At 35.4% G+C, this 8,778-nt stretch overlaps 1 pseudogene across 1 annotated transcript; it reads right to left on the bottom strand.

Moving 5' to 3' along the window:
* Nucleotides 1-3,120: 3,120 nt before the first annotated feature.
* LOC143628435 (uncharacterized) lies at nt 3,121-7,973 on the bottom strand (annotated as a pseudogene). Its single transcript, XR_013152744.1, has 7 exons — nt 7,579-7,973; nt 7,351-7,462; nt 6,145-6,651; nt 5,724-5,907; nt 4,542-4,786; nt 3,928-4,259; nt 3,121-3,836 (listed from the first exon to the last, which is right to left on the bottom strand). The product of XR_013152744.1 is annotated as an uncharacterized LOC143628435 (transcript).
* Nucleotides 7,974-8,778: the final 805 nt, after the last annotated feature.

Consider the following 8,778-nt stretch of genomic DNA (forward strand, 5'->3'; position numbering starts at 1 on the left):
GACATAGGTCGGTTTAGACTTTAGACTGTACCATGTTAAATTCTTGTGTACGATTATTGCTTTCGTGTTTGCATTTAGTCAGAATGTGCGTTAACCCTAACACTGACCGTTGGGTTTGGGACAATGGAGATGAAACTGAATCTGGTTATTTAGAGAAAAATCTGAGATGGGATCTAGATAACTTAAAGCATCAGGTGGTTGATAATTCTTTTACTGGTTGTATTTGTGTTCCACTAAAAGTAATTGTGTTTTGTGAAGATTACTACAAGATTGAATATCTACAAAGACATTTTTGTTGGCAAGAGGTATAAGTGTGGGAAGGACCTTTGTGTGTTGTGTGCAGTGTTCCCTGCATCCGCGGCATGGTTAAAGGTTCCGTGTAGCGTGTCAAAATGGATTTGGCCCATTATCCATATTTGGGTTAATTTACCGATGTCACACCCCGACTTAGGGCCTAGGCGTGTGACTACAAGTTGGTACCTGTTTTGTAAATAAATCAGAGTTGCGGTTTATAGCGGAAGTCTTTAAAATATTTATATTGAAACTTATTAAAATCTCGGGTTTAAATACCCGTTTGATGTTTCAAATACATTTATTTATAAAATATAACTCTTTTATAATATTTTGAAATAAAATATCTGAGCCACCAGATAGCATCTAATGACTATAACTCCAATCTTCTATTCCTTCTTGCTTGTATGTTCTAAACTTTCTTGTTTCCCTGTGACATGGGTGGGAAAATACGTCAGCACAAAGCTGGGGAATAACGCTGACTCTAAAATATCTTTTCAATACCTTTGTGAAACCAACAATAATACCTTTGTGACTACTCATTAGGCACCCAACTACATTGGGATCAAATTACCCTAAGTACCATGTACAATTAATTATATACACAATATCATTTCTCTGAACAGTCCCGTAGACCTTCAGAGGCATGTTGATGATATGCATGGCCTCGGGGAAATGCCGAGTCACCATGTATGTTTGGATCCAGACACATGTATACTTTTAATCAGAGTGTCTGTTTCTTATTATTGTACACAAAGTTTTTAAGGATTCGTAAATCCTATGCAAATATTCTGACTCTGTATAAAAGGGTTTGGGGCGTATTCACCTTGTCTGTTTATAATCAGTTTCTTTTACTGATTCCTGTTTTCTGATTCTTCTTCTCGTTTTGTTACCTCGGACCTATAGTACGAGAATAACATTTTGTATAAATAACTAGATCAGCGATCTAGCTTTAGACCTTTAGTCTATTTCGTATAGCGTTTCACCTTGATAAGATCATTTGTTTATTTAAAACATTTGGACCTTTAGTCCTTTTCTTCATTTACCAATTATATGCTACGTTTCTTCTTCAATAAGAAACGTCTATACTGAGTTCCTTCTTCAAGAAGAAACATTAATTTCATAATTATAATCTCTTGTATTATATTTCTTAGTCATAAATAAATACTATTTTGACTATAACCTTTGCTTAAGAAAAGTTATTTTATTCTTAATCGTAATCAAGGTTCGGCTATACCATCGACTATAGTCTAAGCCATTTATAATAATAATAACTTAGGCAGAACTCCTTACCTCGCACAGGTATTTGGAGTTAGATATTCCTAAGTTTATACGGGCAGCACTTCTACTCTATGCACGTTTATCGAGGCGTTCTTGATCCACCTTTTCTTTGTACGCAAATCGAGGTGATGTTTGGTCGCCTGGTTGTGCACGTACTTCGAGACGGAATATCAGGTTCTTTGAGTGGCACGCACTTCGAGAAACACCGGGTATTTGGTACGGATTACGATGTGTTATTTGTCGGGTCAGTGGTACGCAAAACGGTATTCGGCACGCAAACCGAGGTAGAGAGAGAGTGGATTTCTAGAGAGAGTGGTTGTGGGTGTATGCAAATGAACCGTAACCCTTCCTATTTATAGCTGAAAATGAGTCCCATCGCAGTACGCGATGGGCTCCTTTCCTGACTCTGTCGCGTATCGCGACCGACATATGTCGCCACGTGGTCTGACACGTCTGCCACGTGTCCTGGTATGCTGCCACGTGTCGCCGGAGTGCGACACGTGTCTCTGGAAATTATTTTTCATTTTCAGTCCCTGTACTTTAGTAACTTGTTACTCCTAGTCTAATTCTCGTTGTCCAAAAATACTAAGGCGGTGATGCGAGCATGCGAAATGCGCCACATTGCGGCCATTGCCCTCGCCCGTGCGCGTCGGGTGCTACGCACCCTCCGCTAGGACCACTTGGTGCATGATATTCATAAAAAAATATAACTATGAAAATTTTATCTCTTATAAAGAGCTTCCATTTCTTTACCACTTTCCATGTGGGATGGATTCCATCTTCCTTATTTATACCTTGTTGGAATGCTTCCACTTTATTACATTTTCCAATGTGGGATGGTTTTCTCTTTACTGATTTCCTCCATGTAAGAATACTTAGCTTTAGAAAATATTTTTGTTTCCTTATTTTTCTTATATTTCCTTATTTAATATTTTCTCATTACTTATCTTGAGATTATTTTTGATCCCTCAACTTTCCTAAGTTGTCAAATTCGGATCGAAATTTTGGGGATGTTACAACCGAGCTCGTCTTATGTTGTTTTGGTCAAAGAACTTTTGGATTACCCTTGCAAGCATAAGAGTAATAAGGTGGAAATTGAAGTGATTCAAACGATTCTCTAGTTACGTGTTGGTTGATTTGAAGAGCACGAAACAACAAAATTTTTTCAACAAAATGTTCTCGGTGGAGAAGTTGGTAAGTGAAATTAAAACAACTTCATATCTTTGGATTAATAATAGAAGCACGAGATTAAATCTTGATTGGGAGGTTTGGTACGAGTTTAAATTTGTTTATTTTTCCATTTTAAGTTTCGTTGGTTTGTCGGTTTGTATTTTCTTTTCTTGTACTTTGGGCTTCTTGCGGCTTGCAAGTTGCCTTTTCGTTTTCTTATAAATTTGGCCTTTGGAAAAAATGTAAACTTAAAGTGAGTTTGGCGGTTTGCAATTGAAGTCTTGAAGATGAAGTGAGGATAACAATCATGCTAGCAAAAAAGTATTCATCTTTGATTAAAGAAAAAGAACATTACATAATTTATATGAGTTTATAACCATTTTACAAAGCACACATTCAAAAAAATCCATTACAATTAGGAAATGACTATGTTTAGACCTTGGGATTTTCATAGTAAAGAACTTGTTTTTTAGGCTTAAATAGATACCTAGAACGATACGTTGAGTGAATTACGTCGGAAAACAAACCATATTGCAGCCATATATATAAGATGACTGGCAACACAGCAAACACACATAGCAGCATTGGCATCCATAGCAAACCGCCAAACCCTTACGGTTAAGTACGAAAAAGCTCACAACAAAAGCGACTGTCATGGTTGTGATAGACAGGAAAAGAGTTAACAATCCTGAAATCAATTTATTTGGTAGTGATTCTCGGAAATCACCTTCAGCATAACGAGACGTGAGGATGGATAAAAATATAAGAATTGAAGCGCAAGACAAGAATAGAGAAATGGCATCTGCCACAACAAATATCCAAAAGAATGCATTAGAATGGAAGACTGGGATACCATTGTGTTGGCCATTGGTCTCGTCATTGGTTTGGTCATATCCACCTGGAACCGTAAATGCTGCAGCAAATACTATGGTTGCAATAAGCGCTGCAACAACCATACATTGACTTGCCGTTCCTTTCATCCACTTCTCGCCATGTGTAACTAGTTCTTTGTGTTCCATTGTGAATAACTCGTGTGGTGTTAAACCATCTTCATTAATCTTTTCTCTATATGGAGGAATCATATTCTTAACCTCCTACAACATATACAAAGTAGAAAAGTTATTCACTACTAATGAATTGCGATAAAACAAATAATCTCGTAAGATTGGAGAAAAGTATATGTACCTGAAACCACAATAACTCTCTTTGCATTTGTAAAGCAACTCATGATACATCTTCAAGTTGTTTGGCAATCTTCCCAACTAACTGCAACATGTAGTTATCCTTTGGATCTCTTAATGGAGTTATCAAATCCTTAAGCGCTCCCATCTCGTACAATAGGTTGTAAATACCTTCATGACGATGTTTTACAGCGATGTGAAATATACTTTGACCGTCATCATTTTTCTTCCATATGAGATCAGGGTATTGACGGATGAGCTCAACTAAAAAGTTAGTATTGCCCGCTTCAGCAGCAACAAAAAGTACCCGAGAAGAGTATCCTTTCTTTGCCAGCCGCGTTTCTGCAATTATTTCCATGGAATCTCTTTTTATTTTCCCACAATATTCATTACTGACATCTCGTAGTTGCAAAGCTTTATCTTCATTTCGGGTATGACTCTTCATTATCTCCTGGGTTTTGTCATTCAAGTTTGCAATATGTTCCAAAATGAGTTTTTGTAGCTTTAAAGCGTGATCGCCCTTACTAGAAACTGTCTTGTTGTCTTGCTTTATTATCTTCTGCGCTTTGGCATGCATGTTCACAAGACGTTCAGAAATAAGGTTTTGTAGTTGCCAAGCAAGATTGTTGTCTTGAGTAGTCGAATTTGGGCGCCTGGTTGTCATGTTTCTAATTTCTATTTCCATTGTGTCAACATGCTCATAGATGAGTTTTTTCAGTTGCGAAGCAATGGCCCATCCGGAAAATGTTTCGTTATTTTGTGTAATAGAATCCGGTGGTCCTCTAAGTATTTCATCAATTTGTCTCTTAGGCTTTTTTGCAATATCTTTCTAAATGAATCTCAACAATGGCAATGCATTCTTCCTTTCAGGATCTGAAAGCAACAAAAAGAAAAAAGAAACAAATTGATTATACCGATTTTCATACATTAGCAAGTAAAACAAGAGCGAGGTATGTATGAAGTTGGATCTAAGTAACTCAATTTATAAAAAAAATTAAGTTTAGTTATGCATAAATGTTGTATAGCATTTTCTACATATGACATTGATCTCAGTCTCACTTTAACTGAAAAAGTTTGTATCTGTTAATCCTATATAAGTAATTTCTATTTGTTTGATTATACATAAATGTTGTGACATTCTGAATTTTCATAGTTATCATTTTAATTTCAGTTGATTTCTATGATCTTAATTACAAGTGAATAAACAAAATATAAAAGAGCATGATAATATTTTAAATTTAATTTTCAACATATATAAATCACTAACTATAGTATCTATATAAAAAAACAAAACCGAGAAAATCACACTCATATGGTAGGGTATGGCATGAGAGGACAATCTTTTCTTTTTATCTATACCAGGATGTAAAGACTGCACCCACTAAGACCCTATGTCCTAAATAAATATTTGTTGCTTTTCTTTTGCAATATAAAGTGTAGTAAACCAGATAAAGCAGATGAGATAAAAATGTGTCAAAGAGGAATCAAAACAATGAGACACAAAATAATGTTAACAGATTGGAAAGAAAAGTGCAAATGCGAAGGTATGGCAAAGTTGCAATAGAGTACATAAAAGTAACGCGAAACCCCTTGAAGGTACCTATAAACTCCCCTACAAGAATCTATGCATGTGTAATAAACAAGGGGTAGAGGTAATTACCTGACTTGATGATTCTTTTGATGATGTTAGATTTCGTTTCAGGAAATGGTTCACATCTTTGAGACGATTCTGTACGTCCACTTTCACTGCCAGCTTCGGGATGATTTTGTACGTCTGCTTCCACTGCTACTTCTGGATGCTCATTTTGAGGTGGTTGATCATGTGTTATAAGCATCTTGGAGTAGATATGTTTAGCCCAATTGATGGTTCTTGAAAGGATATTAGTCTTTATATCTGGAAATGCTTCACGCTTTCGAGCCAAAACTCCGAGTACTTCCATCTTACTAAGATTTGGATGAGTTTTCAGTATCTCTACAGCCACATCTGAGACACTTGATAACCGCTTTGTGAGGAACATAACTTAAGTTTTTGTTAATACTAATTTTACATATAATGCTTACTAATAAGAGTTATGCATAAATACTAAAAAATTAAACAAACATTCAATATATATTTTATAGTATGGTTCATAATCAATTAATCATATTTTGGTTTATGTAAAAAACTACCACCAAAGCATATGGATCTGTAAGTGTAATAGCTATATACAAAAGTGCTTACCAAACATATCATTCTCAACACATTTTTGAAGCAACCAACCACGATTCTGCACCGTCCAACCATCATCACGCAACCCCTGAGACTTATTGTATAGATATTTCACCACGTCCTCATTTCCACACAAGGCCGCCGTGTACAGGGGCAACATTGATCCATTACTACCAGCGATCGTCAACAAGTTATTGTTCCTTTCCAGTAGAACTTTAACCGTTTTAATGTTTCCAGCTGCAGCTGCTAAATTGAGAGCGGTGTTGTGGTTTTCGTTTTGGAGTTCCAAGTCACTCCTATCCATATTTTCCACCAGATTTTTCATAAACTGTTCAACATGTTTAGGACCTTTTGCAGATGCTGCGACATGAAGTGCTGTTTCACCGTTTTCAGTGATGCTACACCTTTCCAAGTGCATATCTGGGTACTTGTCAAAAATGGCTTTTGCGGCTTTCCAGTCACATTTTATTGACGCTTCATACAGAGGGACACCAATTTTGAAGTAGTTTTCTCTAAATCCTTTAAAGTATCCCAAATCAAATAGTTAGTATGTATTCATCTAAATTCTCAATATTCTTTGCACTAAGATTAAGCATCAATTTAAGCTTTCCAGGTGACAGTTATGCTAAAATATATATATATATTGCATCGAATAGCTGAAAATGAAGTCCATCCTAGCAAGTAGGTTTTTCCGGATACAATTATGCATAAAATACAAGGAATAAAGTCTTTTCTTTTTGTTGGCACAATTCGATCAAATCAAGAAAAATAAAAAAGATGAACATAGTGTTGGGCATCAGTCCCTTGTTTTATTGCACTAGAAAAATTCAAATTGATGAATATACTATACCAAATCACCCGCAGTTGGCTCAAGGGCATGGGGGTAATTACTTATAAGGCTTGGGATATTATGGTCTCAAATTGGAAACCTAACTCAACAGGTTTTCCCACAATGGTGAGTCTTCCTCCTTGATGGTTGTTTCTAAATCTTCCAGGCCTAGAGCGTTAAAACCAGTATGGACAAAAGGTTGTAAGTTCTAGTCTCACTTGATACATGGTGTTAAAAAATATATATTAGCCGTTAAAGAAAACTTACTGAAACTGGAAGCATAATATATTATCAAAAACAATTCACCTATATCCTTCCACAACAATGTAAAAAAGTCACTCCAAAAATAAAATATTAAGAATACAAAACTAGGAGTTTAATTAAATTACCATTAATTAGATCTGAACAAGGAAGGTTCGGCCGTGGCGGCCTTGAACTTGAAGCAGCATGGCTGTTGATTTTCTGTTGGGTTAAGGATCTCTGCTCATCGATGGTGGCTAACTGCACAAGTGACACCATTAATATATCATCAACACCTAATTTGAAAATGCATTTTATCATTTATATATAACTTTGGTTATATTAATTAGTCTTGTGTTAGCTTGTGAATAAGTTACCGAAGTGTGGTTGATTTCCTCTTGTTGCTGCAGCTGATGGTCGTTTGCATCGCGGTGTACAGAGGTCAACTGATCGCCTGTTTCGGCCATCTATACTACACACAATCACACCAATGGCATTAGTTAAATGAATAAAACTTAATTGCAGTTGCATGATTTTTAATACCTGTGAATCAGTATGAACAATGAAAATTAAAAAGCCTTGAGCTGTGTGGTTGTTTGAATATCTATTGCATGATTTATTTAAAATGTTGCACTTTAAGTCAACGTCAATGGCCAATAGCCAATAGTCAACGTCAACTTCTTTAAATATTAGAAGCATATATATGTGTCGTGTAAGGTGGGACCTACAACGTTGTTTCTATTATTGTACCAACTCCTTCCTTGACTCGTCTCACATGCATCATCAATGAAAGTTGAAGTGTGAACAAAGAATAGTAAACGTATAAGAATTAGTCATACTTAATTTGGAGTTGTTAAATAAACAAAAGAAAAGAAGGGAAATGAAATTCAGAAGAGCAAAAAAAAAAGTGGAACGGAAGGATTTAACTAATTAAATATACCATGCTTCGAGTTCGAATTAAATTATGAAATGACAAGAAAAGTAAACATTTTATATGTAAAATATTTAATTTAAGACATAATTTGATTATTTTTTTAACTACCTTGTGCTCGGTAATTTATATAAACTAAATATGAGTCTTTACCATCGAAAACCATGTTGTTGTCAAAGCCTTGGTCCTTTGAAAAATTTGTGTGGGTGGGGGGGGGGGGGCAATGGCGGACCCAGGATTTTTTGCCAATGGGGTCCTAATTTTTTCGGTTTACAAAAATTTTCGGGTCGGTCGTTATTCGGGTCGGGTTGGGTCGAGACGAGGAACATAATAAAACATGGAAATATGATGTCATTGAAAACGAGTAAGTAGAAAAAATCTAGATTATAAACTAGATAGAACATAGACATTTAACTCATTTTTATTCATATCCGAAAAACGTAAACGTAAGCTATATATATATTGTCTTACATACATGACCAAAACATAAAAAACAAACTTTAACACAAATAAATGATTAATTATAATATACATACACAGTTTAAATAATAAAAGAATATTTCATGTTGCCATTATATATTTTGCATTGTGATAATGGCTATATGGGAGAAACTAAAAAAAAACACAAATACCCTATCTAAATAAC

The sequence above is a fragment of the Bidens hawaiensis genome, unplaced genomic scaffold, assembly GCF_021521415.1.
Source record: "Bidens hawaiensis isolate Kalapana, Puna unplaced genomic scaffold, B.hawaiensis_p1.1 tig00004973_1, whole genome shotgun sequence".
Lineage (NCBI taxonomy): Eukaryota > Viridiplantae > Streptophyta > Magnoliopsida > Asterales > Asteraceae > Bidens > Bidens hawaiensis.